The sequence below is a fragment of the Lutjanus erythropterus genome, chromosome 15 (assembly GCF_056507025.1).
Source record: "Lutjanus erythropterus isolate fLutEry1 chromosome 15, fLutEry1.hap2, whole genome shotgun sequence".
Lineage (NCBI taxonomy): Eukaryota > Metazoa > Chordata > Actinopteri > Lutjaniformes > Lutjanidae > Lutjanus > Lutjanus erythropterus.
In genome coordinates this window covers 2,098,430-2,114,722 of record NC_139331.1, presented here as the reverse complement: position 1 = coordinate 2,114,722, position 16,293 = coordinate 2,098,430, and the positions used below count along the sequence as shown (strand labels likewise).

The 16,293-nt window shown below is 41.0% G+C and overlaps 1 protein-coding gene across 3 annotated transcripts in view; it reads left to right on the top strand.

Annotated features, from left to right (window-relative positions):
• fynb (FYN proto-oncogene, Src family tyrosine kinase b) overlaps positions 1-16,293 on the top strand; it is a 121,770-nt gene that overhangs the window by 17,732 nt on the left and 87,745 nt on the right. For all 3 annotated transcript variants that reach the window (XM_084737836.1, XM_084737835.1, XM_084737837.1), the window contains exon 2: positions 8,448-8,517. The gene's annotated coding sequence lies outside the window, so the exon portion shown is untranslated. The remainder of the gene's footprint in view (positions 1-8,447; positions 8,518-16,293) is intronic.

Here is a 16,293-nt window from a genome sequence, read left to right as displayed (position 1 = left end):
GTGGGACTAAGTCATTGTTTTGCATGTCACAAGTAAGTCTCAAGTCTTTGCACTCAAGTCTAGTCAAGACTGAAAAGTCCCAAGTCTGAAACTTGAGTCCAGACTGCTAGTACTGAACAAGTTATAATGAACTGTTCACCAAATGTATGTATGTTAACATCAGAGCCTTGACTTTTTGTCTTTTGTGCAGATGTTGAATGGAGTTGGAAGTTGTTTTATCTGTGTCTGTACACTGTACACACTTAAATAAAATTATCTTTATGGTGTCTCCTACAGCTTGATTGGATGCTGTCTAGAGCTGCAGCTACTGATTGTTTTAATCATAGAATAATCTGTTGATTATTTTCTCTACTAATCAATTAGTGGTTTGCACCATAAAATGACAGAAAATGGTAAAAAAATGCTGATCACTGACCGTCCTCAAATGTCTTGTTCTGTCCGAAACACAAAGATACTAAGTTTAATAATTGTTAATAATCAATTAATCATTGTAGCTCTAATGCTCTCAGATTTGTTCAAAAAATCTAAAGACATCAACTTTGTGGCTCGAGTCCACACCTCCGCTCACACCTCTGCCAGGAAGTAACTAGGAAGACGTGAAAAGAGTAAGAGGAGGAGACAACTGTTTGCTCATATTGAGTGAAAAAATCTCTTTACAGCCATGTTTCTGATTACTCAGTATGAGTCAGCTTTACACTCCATTGGAAATACAGCTTCCAAATTGAAAATGTCATTACGATTATTTTGACTGAAATTATGATTGCAGTTACTGGAAATGAGCAGTTTTGCATTACAATTGTCATGTTCACTGAAAAAAAATTATTGAGATCTGTACCAAACATGTTTTTCTTCATCTACGATGATATGAACCAGAGAAAAGCAGCGTGTCCACAGATCAGAAAAGCTGGTACCAGTGAATGTTTTTTTTTTGACAAGATTAATGATTTTTAAATTGTTGTCCATACATTTTCTTTGGGTTGACTCATTGATTAAGCATTTTAGCTCTGCCTTTGAGAATCTAATAGCCACTGCAGACTTGGAAGCTGTTTTTTATATCTTTCTCCATTGTGAGGTCTGGATTCACAGCATCTACAGTGGTTCTACTGGTGAACCAGTATCAAGGCGAAAAAAAAACCCATCAAAACTCCTTCTATTTCCACTGAAGGTAATATTTTTATTGGCAAAGCAAAGTTTATTTTGAACATAGACAGCAAAGAAGTAGATATAATGATTATGATGTTCGAAGGGAAACTCCACTGATGTGACACATCAAGATGAGTGTTCCTGTCATGCGGAGTTCTGTGTTCTGTGAGTTGTATAATGTCTTAGTCAAGTCTGAAAAAATAACCCCTGATGATGTCATCAGGGCTTATTTTCAGAGGGTCTCATGAAAAGCCTGTCTTGCAAACTGGAAATGTGGAGTGTTTACAAGGCAGTGTGGAGTTGTGGGTAACATAGGCACTGAGTATTGACAAGGATGCATCAATTTTGATCCTATTTTCAAACTGTCAGTCGTGAGTCTGACAGTGTTATAGTAAGCCAGCAGGTCACTCTTTTAACCTTTTGCAGTATGTTGATACCTGGCAACATGGCAGCAGTTCACAGCCATACAGGTGGTGTGTTTGAGTCGCAAAAGAAACACAGGGAGGGAGGGGAGGACGGATTTATAGAGTATACAAAATGGTGTGATATAGCTTCTGTAGGCTGTCAGGAGGGGATTAATGGTGACAGGAGCTTCTCAGTCCCTCCAAGGAAGTCATGATTATGTGATCACAATTCCCATGAATTCTGCACAACTTTGCAATTTTGTAAAAAAAAAAAAAAAAAAACATTTCCATAAATTTGACCTAACATCTTTGCTTCCTACAAGTTCCACCAATCATAGCAGCCCCCACGCAAACATCAGAAATATACAGACTCAGTGTTTCCTTTTGTTATTCACTATTTTTTGCATTTCTATTTTTTTGTCATGGGTAATGAAAAGAGCATATTTGTCATTATTATTGACATTTATGAATGCATTTTTATTTTATAATTTTGTGCTGTTTTGATTAGGGATGCATGCGATTAGTCGACTATACCTAATAGTCTGGTGCTAGTCGGCACCAGAAATACTAGTCGTTTAAAATATTTATCAATATTTCATTCATGCATGATGCCAGTTATCTGTTGAGATAAGATTTTATGCAGCTGAATGCCACTAGTCAGGGCTGCGGCTTTGTCAGACAGCAGCCCCTCTCACCCAGCGCGTATGAACCGATCGCCCTGGCAACCCCGGATGTTTATATCAGCAAAGTCAGACAGATGAATGTAGACTGTGACAGAATAAGCTGATAAATATTCACTCGACTGGAGAAACGTGACCACATTAAGCACATACACAGACATAAACCTACGAGCGGAGCTGCTGCTGCTGCTAGCACTGCTAACGTTAGCCACACTGTGTGTCAGGCTGGCAGCTAACGTTAGCTCTGGGTCCTTTACCTGCAGACACTGTGACCCTCTTCTGTCTGAAAAGGTGAAGAGTTTATTGAGTTGTTGTCATGTTTTGTTCATTAATGTGTAAGGCTTGTATTGCACAGCGCAAAGTATTGCGCATTTCAGCTGCATTTAAAGTACAATTTGGCGATTATAGACTGTGATTAATACACAGTATTTATTTCGGACAGTGTTTATCATTATAAATTAATAAATTCTGCTAAATTTTAACTGCTTTCTGAGTGTTTTCTTAGTGTTAGACTAGTCAACTAGTCTAAATTAAATTTTGCGTTTAATCGACAGGGAAATGAGTCACCAGGAACATCCCTAGTTTTGTTAGGGAGAGCTCCAAAAAGATTTGGCGTCTTCGTGGAATACCCCCCAGGTGTACTTCTTCATCTACAAATAAGGCATATTTTGTTAGATTTTTTTGTAATCCTGAAGCGTCTTGGTAAATTTTCCTAGAACACTCAGAAGAGAGTGTGGCTTCATTCTCCCTGGAGCAAGTTGCTTTTGAATTTAATTAATTATCCAAAACAATTTCCAACTTCCGTGTGCAATTTTTACTTGTTCCTGCAATTTCATTGCAAAAAAAGCTTAAAAACATTGCACACTGCATTGCAATTTTTTTAGAAAAGCTGCTATGAAATCCCAATTTTTAGGCAGCAATATTCCCAAAAACAGCTGTGGAGCTCTGGAGGGACTGTCTGATAGACTGATAGACACATACGTATATGGAAATGACGGGGACTCTCGTAAGGAAAATGAAATTAAAAGATGAGCACAAGGGCTGATTTTTCTGCTTGAACTCTGGCTGAACAGTTGAGTACATGCAGTGCCGGCCTTCCTGCCCACTGTCTCTCAGTGGCAGCTCAGCACATTGAGAGCGGTGTCTTCTCTCTGGATCCTGCTGTGTGCCTGGCTAGTTCAGTAGCCCACTCCTCTGTCCCAGTAGCCGGGCAGCAGTTGCAGAATGACTGAGCCCGTTGTGCCTCGGCCGGTCATGTGACAGCTTTGTGTGGCTCAGTGACTTTCCCCCGCAGCCTTGCTGCCATTATGTTTTATTGGAGGGGGCTGCTGATGAAAAGAGAGAGTCAGCTCTCCCTCCGGGGCCGGGGGCTCCACAAACTCACAGCAAAGCCTGCTGGGAGCCCGTCACCATGACTGCACCGGGTGACAGGGAGAGAGCGGAGGAGAGGAAGTGGACGCAGACATGTGGAGCAGCCAAATGGCAATTTTCTGCTGGTAAAGAAGACTTAAATCACATGTTTCACTCACACACTGAGGTCAGCTCCAGTATTTTGGGACAGCCTCACAGTTCTTGTGCACAGATCCCCAAAATAGATCCACTGTAACCTGCGACTGGAAAAGCAGTTTTGTTTCTGGCTAAACATCTGAATACTACTGGTACTTAACTCACATCCCACTGTAGTAACAGTTGGCTTTAAAAATAGTCTGGATTATTTAATGTAGGGTTGCATGAAGCACTTTTTGGCTTATTACCTATAATAGATGGCGGTCATCACGAACCCAGTTTGGAGAAGCAGAGAGGAGTACTAGCAACAAATTTTATTTTGTGTACACTATATTTAGAATTTTTTCCCTACTTTACTTTGCCATCAGACAGCCTTTTCTGACAAGAAACCACCATTATATAAGCCAAATATCACTCTCTCCAAACCAAACTCCATAGGCAAAACCAGTGATTTTATTTTGCAAAACACGGGAGCTGCTGGTCTACTTTTGCCTCAATCAGTTAGTTAGTTTGTGTTATTGTGTGACTTTGGTGAATCTGAACTAACCTTTTAAAACACTGAATTCACACAATAACACAAACTAACTAACAGATCAAAGCAGAAGTCGACCAGCAACTCTCATGTTCTGTGAGGTAAAATGACTGATTTTGCCCATGAAGTTTGGTTGGTTATGTAAGAGCTATGTTTGACCTATATAATGGTGGTTTCCTGTCAGAAAAAGCTGTGTGCCAGCAAGGTAAAGCCGTGAAAATATTCTAAATATAGCACTTACACTGATATTCATTTTTTTAGATGTTTAAAATGAGTTTTGTTGTTGACCCTGTCCACACACTGTATAAATGAAATAGTTGAAAAAACTCAAAATTTCAAGGCAAACGACTTGCAGTTTTGAGCACAACTCAAACTCTTACATTTTAAACTCACTGCAGATATCATCCTCCAATGTCATGGTGGTGCAGCAGCCACCTGCTTGACCACGCATGCGCACACACACACACACACACACACACACACACACACACACACACACACACACACACACACACAGCAGCTACTATTTTTAAAAACACTAGTTTCTAATTTAAAATCCCCCAGCCACCTAACAGCTGAATGGCAGAGATGTGGATGGAGATAGTGAGGTGGTGGTGATGATGGTGGTGGACTGTGTTGGCCTCTCTGTCTCTGTACAGATAACACAGACAGGACAAAAAGAGACAAAGCAGAAGAAGAGACAGAGAGGAAATGAGAAAGAGAAAAACAGCGCAGGTAATGAGGACAACAGGATGAGAAGAGATCTGATGTGACTCTCTTCCTTTCCAGTGAAGTCTGCGGTGTTATTTTCTCACATTTATGAATGACATCACACACATGTAAATACTCATCTTGAGAATTTGACTCAACAGGTCAGAAACTACCTTTAAAGGGATAGTTCAGATTATCTTAAGTGTGGTTGTTTGAGGTACTTCTCCATACAGCAGATGGAGGTGGATGCACCCCCATTTTAGAGAGGCAGCAGGAGTACTGGTGTAGGAAGCTAAGCGATGTACTGAGCTTGCTTATTGAGCTGCGTGTCTGGGCTTTAGGAGACTTGGATTATACCAGACGAGCAGCGTGGAGGCATGTGATGTGTTTATTTTGCGTTTGAAAGCTGGTCATCATTCACTTCCATTGTTTGGGAGATTCTGCAACACAGTTTTCTTGTGAAACTCCAGCAGAGTTTTGGCAACTGAAAAACTAAACCCGACCTTCAATCAGCATGAGAGTGAGTAGATAATGACTCAATTTTCATTTTTGGGTGAACTTTCCTTATAAGTAAGGGTTATGAATACTTCTTCCACCACTCAGGTTGTTTCCCATCATGCCCTGCTTCACATTTATTGATCAGAATCATCTCATTTAGATCAAACGAACCGCTAAGTCGGTTGAGACCTAATTCAGCCAATAACAGGAAATATCATGTAATAGACCCCTGTGCGCACAAACCACCACCAGCAGCTTTCTGTTCCACGTGGGTGGCCGCTGTTGCAGAACAAACAGTTGCATCACGGCGGCCCGAGCCCACATGCACTTGCAGCATCATTACCGCTACGCTCGAGCAATCAGAGGAGCCACAGAGACAGATTAAATTAGATTAGCGGGGCTGAGCTTTAAAGTCAAATCAGCAGCTAATGGGTTCTAACATATTTGGCAGTGGTGACAGCGTGTCTTTTGTAAATAAAGGGCAGTTAGGAGGCACGCCATGAAGTTAACCCCGGCCCTCCTGCCACACAATGACTCCATTGTGCAGTTCTGCTGTCAGTCAAAGAGCTGGCAGCCACTGTACTGTTTATCCAAGCTTGGTGGAGATTTATTTTGTAAATAAAAGTTGCCATGTAGAGTGTCTGAAATGTCCTTTACGGTTTAGTTCTTCCCTCTTGTTCCCTGCACTCCTCCAAAGTATGGAGGCCGATATGAGGGAAAAAAGATCCTGTCCATCATTATAATGAGAAACTTTATCCAAATAATGACTTAGATACTAAGTCATTACTTTCAGGAAGTTTCTAATTATGATGACTCACAGGATCTTTTTTTATCTCATTGACAGAAATGGGTGTGTAACAAAGCATTTATTCTAATAAAGGAGTTATTGAAGGCTCTCTCAACTGACAGAAGGCAATAAAAGTGTTTTTATTAGACAGGTCAATAATATAACTGAATATATAAATAAGTAAAATTGTAAATTCTTGGCAGGAAGTGGGAGTGGCTTTGTGTGTAAACATGCATGGACACACATCATCTCATTATCATACAACTGTGTAAGCATGAGGCGCATTAAAAATGTGGTGAGAAATTTAGAAAATGACCAAACAATAGGAAAATGATGGAGACGAAAACTAACAAGAGCTAGTAAAAGACACACAGAAGAGAAAAAGAAAAAAATATATATATTCCAGATGTTTCCAACAACGGTCAAACCCAGAGAAATCCATGGTTTATTAAAGGGAATGATGAGTTTCCTCCTACAAACAAGGGAAACACCAGATGGTACATCAGAGATTGAGGAAGGAAGCCGGCAAAAATAACGTGAATAAAACTTTAAAGGGAAAATTCAGCACTTTTCATGTGGATGTTCAGTCAGTGTTGATGGGAAATGTAGTCAGTTTAACCAAAAAATATCATCAGTGCTGGTATATTGACAAAGAATGCTGAGTTCTCCTGCTGCAAAATCTGTTGTTCTTCCTGCATCCAGTGATGTCACAGTGATGTAGTTGGTGTTAAGGAAGAAGAGCTTGGATTTCTAGTCTCCTCCTTCAAGTTGACAGGAGACATGATAGATGAGTATTTTTGTCACCTAATGCTACGTTTTGGCCAACAATGTAATAGCTACAGGGTAGGGCAGTGATGCATTGCAACATGGGCGTGGGAGTCAGAAGCTTGCATGAAAAGCATCCTGGTACATGTAGGCACAACTCTGCAAGCAGAATTTATAGCACAGACAGAGGAATTTATTGTTTCAATTGATTATGTTCACAGTCAACACTGATATCGACATAAAAATGAAAGCCTGGGTCACCCCCATAGCTTAGTTGGTAGAGCATGTGCCCCGTGTAGTGAGGCGATCAGTCCTCCGCAGCAGCCGCTGGTTCAACTCCCGACTTTGCTGCATGCCATCCCCTCTCTCTACCCCCCTTCCTGTCTGCTCTTCAGCTACCCTGTCAAAATAAAGGCCCTCTAATACATTTCCTTATCCATGGACGTGATTTAGGGCTTCCTGAGTCATGTCAGAAAGATCTTCATCAGGAATTGTGTTTATTTAACAGTAAGGACAACAACTCCCATGATCCCATGCTACTGCAGGGTGTCATCAAACCATGTTTATTGGGGGAGTATATAGTTTAAGGTGAGGGACCCCGAACAGAAGAATTTACATGTTGTGCATTTAATAGTTTTAATTTATATTATGAACTAATATTTTTGACATAACCTTTTACTGCCTTCTGTCAGTTTGTGGCTGACACATTAATCAGCTGAATGCTGAAACAGTCGAAACAGAGAGGAGGTTTTTTGTGTGTTTCACAACTACTGAATAGCATTGCTTTGCAGTTTTGCAGCATGAATACATTGCAGTCATTTTCTTCCTGTCTGTAAAGCACTCAATCATTCTGTGCGTGAAATGAAAAGTTGGCATTGAGCAGTTGTTTTTTCAAGCCTGTTTGTGATGCCCTTCATTGAATAGCCTCCCCTCATTCACACCTGGAGAAGAAGTGAATGAATGGATTTCTGAACTCCACCTGCAGCCTGCTGCTGGTGAGGCAGTGAGATGGGGCCGTCACACAGGCTTTTGATTCAAGCTGGCAGCTTGTGTGTTCTTTGCAGCAACCTGTTGTTTACTATTTGAATTATTACCGTCACAATGGTGACATGTTTCTGTGTCAGTCAGGTGAGATTTTTTTTTTGCCTCTCTAAGTGGATTGGGGTCATTCCCTCCAGCTCAACCTCTTCCTGTCTATCCTTCATCACACTGTTTCATGTTTTATCACCATGATAATAGGTCGCTACTAATAGAAGCTGAGGCTGACAGTCCCTTGGCGTCATCCCAAAGCATTCTGGGAAAAAAATTGCAAGACCCATTTTCTCAAATAAGTGTGAATGACGGCGGCTGGCACACGCTGTTGATATTCATGTTTTATTGAATTGGACGATGAATAATTGAATGTCTCTATGTCCCTGCAGGGCCTCTGTTTTGGCGGCGCACAAAGCAATGTGGAGGAAATAAAAAATCCTGCTACGCTGAAAACCAGAGGTACAACTCTTCACACTCCGCTGGATTCACACACTTGTTTGTGACCTCACACACAAGCACACTTAAAGATGAATTCAGGCGTGTTGAGAATAAACTCCTGCAGATACTGACAGCAGATGGATGGACTGCAGAGCATGCTCATTCTGGAGGATCAGAACCAGCTGGCCACCACTAGCTGAGAGTGTGTGCCAGAGGCCAGCCTGCTGTCCTGCGTGCACGCACATACCTGTGGTGCATTAGCGTGGCTTGTGTATTGCATGTGTACAAAAGGAAAATGTAAAATGCCACCTTGTGCTCCTTTTATCTCTGGAGCGGTGTGCATTTGTTGTTTCAGGTTGACCCACAGGGCAGCAGATGAAGCTAAAAGCTAAAGTATTGTGTTCCTTTACATCTGTATACAGTATATGACCTGACCAAACTATTACCGCTGCTGCCATCTTTAATCCGCAGTGCAGCAGGAAGGTCGGCCCATACATTGCCACGGGGGTTAATGAGAGGTCGGCGAGTACACACTGCAGCTATGCCACTCTGTGATTTCTCATGTATCCCTCCTGATCTGTATGTTTCCTTTCTCTTATCCAATGCAACATATTTCCTGGCTAAAATTGCAGCAGATGAGAGATGTTTCAGTTATTTCCTAATCTGAGGGTTAGCGTGCTGCTAGGTTAGGGAGGAACACGACAACACTGATGTCAGATTAGTTATCAACAGCTCACAGCACTGTGTGTTCACCTCCTCAAGTCACAGCTGGACTGTTCACAAGTCCACGATGTACCAAAGTTCAAGAACAGTTTGTAAAGATGTAGTGTTTTTGTAAAATGAGCAGTGTTATATCATAGGAGATCCACTGTGTCACATACGTGAATATGTGAAATTGGGCTCACAAATAGGCAGGAGCTTGGGAGTGACATAAAGAAGTTGAAGATGAGTATACATCATGTATGATCAAGTCATATGATCAAGACAGTTACGGTTTCCAGGTTGGCAGTGGCAACCATTTTTAGAAATTTGCAACCAGTTCTTAGGTTTTGGTTGCCAGCAGTGCCAACTGCTTTTTCACTAATGAAAAATAGGGACAGCAAATGTTCAAAACATGCATCCTAAAATAAATACTTTTCAATATATGTTGCACTACTGAGTTTAAGTATTGCTGTTACAGTCAGGCTGAAGGATCTCCTGTGGTGGGAATCAGCACAAAGGTCCAGAAAACAAAAACTTAGAAGGGAGAGAAAAGATGAACAAGTTCCAAGTGACTGGTTCTGGATTTATTTGTGAGGGATCAGTGACAACAGATGCTCTGCTAGTATTTTACCCCAGGAACTGAGTGTGGAGGCATTAACTGATTCTGTATAGTAACAGATAAAACACAATCTAAAAAGAATATTGTTTAGCTACTATAATAAGGCTTTTAAATAATATTTTATGTCACATTTTTCTTATTAAGCTGACCTTGAATAATTAGCTTCTATTATTACTAGGAATATAAGATAACTAAAAATGGCAACCATATATTCAGTTTCAGAAACTAAAAGCAAGCACTTTTAAAAGTTAGTTTTGAGCCCTCATAGTGTACTTTTTTCACATGCTATCACAGCCCAAATCTTGACTTAGAGTGACAACACTACAAGGCACAAAAATATCAAACATAACTGATTATGATCAAGAACATTCAACACACATTTGTTGTTACAGTGGTCACTGTAACCTTTTTTTCTACAAACAGATGGGTGAACGAAAGAAAATAATTCAAAGTGTAAGAACAATCATAGACATCAACCTGACAACGCGGGTGATTTGTTACACAGAACCATCTGGGTAAGTCGTCCTAAGAAGCTGTTTGGAAAAGGGCAGGCACTTTCAAAAAAACACTTGGCAGGTGATTGAATGATCTGTCTATCATGTTGGCTAATACAGGCTAACTTCAACCAATCAGATCAATGCTTCCATTGACATGTCTCTCTGCCATCACACCTAAAACCACGCCCGTAGCTGCCAGTAGTCCCTCCTAGGATTCTGATTGGCTGCAACACTTTTGGTGGCCTTTTTCTAGGTAGTAACCATGGTAAACATGGTTAAAATGTTGAGCTAAACAGTCTAAAGTGCTGTTTTTCACCTGAAACAATTCCAACATCAGTTGCGATGTTTAAAAACAACTGTATGTGAATGGAAGAAACATCTGGCAACACATTGGATGTGTTTTTTTCCTAGGATGGAAAAAAGCATGTGATGCGACATGTCATATACCATTTATATCTCAGGTTAGAAAATATGATGTCTGAATAAGTCTGAAGCTGGAATTTTTACCTATTTTACTGTTAGTAGTGGTGTAACTGTTTTTTATCGTGTAAATTTGTTGTGTAAATTTCTTCTATGTCAAATTCAGTGACATGTTCTTTTATGTTATACACTGTTATTTTGTGTCTTCCTTTTTTAAGAAAAAGTGTTGGTTCAGATACTATTTAGGCACCAGAACCACTTTAAAAGTATCGTTTTAGCACCAATATAAAAAAAAAGCCTGCTCACCACAATTGTCAAAAGTCAAGTGAAGGAATATCTAAAGGTTGTGGGCAGGTGTGGTGGCCCAACAGCTTACTTAGACATGTACATGGAGGTTGGTTCTTAACCTTGGGAACATGGATATGGTGCTGAAAATTTTCAACACAGTTTAGAACTTGCAAGTACAATTAATGTCAGGTTTTTCCTTTCATTTGTCACCCATCTGTAGGTTTAAAACCAGAACTGAGACGCAAAACCTGTTTCTGCCAAACAGCTGGCAGCCAGGCCTCACTATATTTTTAGTTTCCCCAACAATTTCTGTGAAGTACGCCCAAGTCAAGATCTTTCTGTTCTCCACAGCCGCGATTTGTTAGCTTCACTTGTTCTGCGACCTATTTTGAAGGCAAAGAGATGTCTGCGTCCGGCCTGGTCAGAGGAGTTTCAGTATGTAGCTTCCTCCCCTTGACAGGAGCTCCCAACAAGCCGAACCCTGCTGACAAAGGAGACACATTGTAAACTGACAAACAGCTATAAATGGAGAGGAGGGCTTTTTCAGGAGAATTCATCAATGGGTTAGTGGAAAGGAGCTGAACAAGGGATTCTTCTAGGAAACCAGAGTCAGCTGAGTATCCGACATTCATAGCAAGTGTATTCATTATGCAGGCTCAGTCATCGCTGCGCTAATAGCTCCTTTATTATGTGTGCTCCAGTTTCCTACGGTGCTGCTGTGTGTCTCTCTGCTTGGAGATGGAGCCAGCAGAGTGGGCTTGTTGCAGAGCGGTATCACAGTTTCGCATGTGACTCAGCTTTTTTTTTCTCTTTTTTTTTCGGAAGAGCCTCTCGGCGAGCGAGGCGGCGGTGACACGGTTGACATGCCACAGTACACGGCAGAAGAAGCTCTGCAGAGCAAAGCTTACTGTTGGAACGTGGAGCAGATGTATGCATGTGTGTGTAAGTGTGAGAGTGTGTGTGCAGGGTGGGTGGCACTGTAGGCTGGTGAGAAGCAGAAAATGAGTCACCGATTCCAATCATGTTTTCATGCTTCCACTTCTCTCTGTCTCTTTGAGAGTTCCTGCATTGTGCAGAAAGAAAAGCTAAACAGCACAGTGGTAATTATCCTCACATATCCCAGACACTGATATTCACTGCTGGAATCATGAGACAAACACATACTTGTGTTTGCCTTTTTGCCTCCTCGCAGCTCCGTCGCTGCCTGTTCACCCTCTCCTCCTCCCAGCTTGTTACCTCCACGATAATGACTGTGCCAGTGTGGGCTATGCAACTATTCACTGAAATGTCAGCGGTGCCCTCAGACTGTGGCTCCATTGTGGTTCCCAGTTTGCCTGATGGTAAGGAGATGCAGTCAGTGGGTTGAAGTGGTGCCGCTAATGAACCTAGTTAAGCTTCACTCTCTTATATCGACACATCTGGTGGCATTTTTCGTCCGCATGCTTTTCTTCCTTTTTCTCCTTGCCTAATTAAGTGATCTGCTCAGGATCTGGACTGTAAACTGAAGGGTACACTCTTAGAAAAGCAAGTGCTAACTAGAACCATAAAGAGTTCTTCAGCCTGTCCTTGGAGGATAATCCTTTTTGGTTCCTGGTAGAGCCTTTTAGGGCCCCTTGTGGGCTCCTGTAATCACCCATAGAAGATGGAAAGGTTCTGAATAGAACCCACAGATCTGAGCCCCTTTCTACCAGATTAGTTCTGGTTCTTGAACTGACTCTGTTCAAGATCTTTGGAACCTTGGTGCTTCACAAACACAAAACCTGCTATTTTTTTTGTTCCAGCTGAGAACCAACTTTTCAGTTTCTGATACAGTTTATTTTTGAAAAACAGCAGGTTTTCCATGTGAACCAAAGTGTAAAGCTCTCTGTTGATGGTTCCACTCAAAACCTGCCTGGTTCACTAGATAGCACCAAAGTTCCATGGATCTTCAACAGACTTGGTTTAAAAACCAAAGCTAATTTGTTGACAAAGGGCCCATATCTGGGGGTTCTATCCAGAACCTTTCCATCTTCGAAGGGTGATAACAAAAACCTACCCAGGAGGTTCTGAAAACTGTTTTTATATTCCAAGGGTTTTATCAATAATCTGCCAATGAGGTTCTACCTTTTTATATTATGGTGCCTTTGCAGCACTTCCTAAAAGGGTTCTTTTTTCTTAAAGGAACCCTTATAGTCTTACAAAGAAAGCTAGATGAACCCTTTTTCCAAAAAAGCATTTCTAAGGTAAGGTAAGCAAATGGTTGTTGTGGAACCCTTATTTCTGTGAGTGTCTCACAGAACAGACTGCAGTGTCTGTTGGCTCTCTGTGCTTGTTACTCAGTCTTAAAGACTGTTGGAGCCTCAGTGTGACACATCACCAGCCGTCAGCAGCAGGTTCTGAGCACAGAACATCCTCCCAGTCTTCCTCTGGCCATTTGACGGCTGTTAAGTCTCCTGCATTAGAGAAAGAGCACTCTGTCCTGACCATCAGATCCACTCATGTCAGAGCACCTCGCTCTCATCCTCGCCATTGCCATGCTGTCGAGGTGCTGCGCTGGAGAAAGGGGAGACATTGGTGAATTAGCAGCAGCAGCAGCAGCAGCGCTCAGCCCCACTGAGGGACGTCAGCTCTGGGAAACATCAAAGTGTCGCTATGGTGTGCGGGATCCCACACAGTGAGATGTCACTCTGTTCCCGCCAGCAGCAGGGTTACAGGAACCGTATCTATTAGTAACATCTCCATGTGCAGTCGTAGACAGAAGAATGTATTTGTAGATATCATTATTATTTATCATGTAGACTCACATTCACAGGAAACCCCACCATTTACATGATTTATTGATGATGTAGAGTGTTTCTCGGAATTATTTCACAAGGAATTGCAAAAATTCACTAGTTTAACTTCCTTTCTGGTTACAAATGGGAACATTTGATGTTTTTTTTCAGTCTTCTGCAAATATAAACTGACTATCTTTGGATTGAGACTGTTGGTCAAACAAAAGAAGCAAGTTAAAGACGTCACGTTGTGCTCTTTTAACCTCTTCCACTCCACCACTCCTTTGACCCATTTTTTCAGCTCAGCACTGTTTCTAGTAATAAAACATAAACATAAACATTGTGTTTTGTTAGGCATTTGTTTAATTGTTGAACCATTAGAGTGTATAAGAGCTTATTACATTATGAATGAAGTATATGATGCCCATTTCTATGATGCTCTATCATGTCTCATACGTTGTTGCAGTAGTTTTTTGGATTGATACATTTATTACACAGATTTGCTGCTAAATATAACCATTTTTCACAATTAGAGGTTTGATAAAAATGGTCAAAAGTCCCCCCAAAATATTACATTAAGACATAAGGAACTTTAGGAACACTAGAGAAAATTTCAGGCTTTGATTTGACATTTGGAGATTTCTGTAAGAATTGCATTTTGAATGGTGTACGCTTCTGTTCTGGGTTTTCTGTCTTCTGTCCCTTATTGTCAATATATGTAGGAAAGCCATCCATCATCTGAATGCCTCAGGTCTCTTTTTATTTTTGGTTGTGAAGTTTCATGAGGCTGTGTTTATCCTACAGCAGTGGTTTTCAAACTTTTTGTGCCCAAGGCAAAGCCAAAATCTCAGGATACACCTGTATTTAACTCCATGCAAAATAGATTCTATTACCAACCTAACCGATAGCAACAAGTTCTAGCCAATATGAGGCAGAGTTCCTGGAGTACAGGTGGGGAAAAAAAGGTGTCAGTCAATCCGGACCACTGATGTGTCAGACACCTGGCAACTTCATAACTGGCAAAAACACTGATGGAAGGTGAATTTTTTAAGAAATAGAATTTGCCTCTTCATTGGGAAATGAGTGCGTGCAAAATACTGAAATAGTCAATTCAAACTCTTTTAGAACTTTTTGTATAGTTGTATACTGAAATAATAATTTAGGTTTGTCAAATCCTATGCAACACCTGGGTTTGCCTCATGGCACACCATTTGGGAACCACTGCCCTAGATATCACAAAAGGTCATTTTATACAGTGAGGTGAAGCTCAGATAAATGGCATGGCTACTATGGGGGTTAACATTATTATACATAAATATAGTTTGGCTCATTGAATCCACAGGATTCTCAACTTTCCAGTCAGACCCAATTTATGTAATCCCACTCCTGTGTAGGGGTCCCAGTATGCAGGAATATTCTTATACAATATGCAAAAATAACACATGCAGAAACTTTGTTTTTTATAACCTACTTTCATTCAGATATCTTCAGGTGAGAGGTCAAAGGACCTCTTTGGAAATGGCCACGCCAGTTTTTCCTTCACAAAAATTCGGATTATTTAGCCCCCTTCCTAACAAGTCTGACATGGTTGGTATTAATGGATTCCTGGATTCATAGGTCTTTTAATTTCATATGATATCACTAGCTTTAAAAAGAGAATAATGTCTGCCCAGGTCCATTTTACACATATTTTCTGATATTCTATAGAATTCATAGAGAAAATAATCAGCATACAGTAATCAACAGTGAAAATAATTCAGGCCAGAACCATTCAGCATCTATATTCATTATCTTTGTGTTATACAGGTTACATTTCAGGTAGCTTTTTCCTTCATTTCCCAAAAAGCACTTGGAAAGATCCCAAAGAAAACAAGGAACTGCTACATTCAGCTAGTTACACATGTCAGTAAAGAGAGTTTTGACAAAAAGCACATGTCACACTCCTCACCCAAAATGTGTGGTGGTCTCCTGATGTTACTGTCAGTGAAAAAATTGGTATGTTTGTTTCTTCTATAACAGATTATCCCGGTGCATGATTATAGAACAATGTGCTTGAAATATCCCAAAGTAAAAATATACACCCAAACACCAAAATGGGCCCAAAAATGCAGGCTTGTGTGCCAAAAGCAGCTTTTTAGGGTGGATTCTTTTCCTAGTAGTTGGGTCTGGCCTGAACGTCAAGAATGTTTTTTGATATCATCGGTGTGAGTTTGAGTTCTTTACCCTGCTCAACCTGTAATCAAACAAAGCAGTTGAGTTATGGGATCTCCAGGAGGTGGAGAGGGGGAAAAAGCAAGTAGAGGTGGGATGATTGACCACCTGCTCTGAGTGGTTTTAATCTACACCTCTACAGAAAGTTCTTTTGATGTTTCTCCCGGTCCTCCACCCCCCCATCCCTCCATCTTACTGCAGATAAAAGAGGCCAGGATGGGCGTAGGAAAGCCAGAGGGCTGGAGGGGTTTCGACCACAGCTTTTTAATGATCTCTCACTTAACCCCCTCATCTGTGTGCCGTTGGC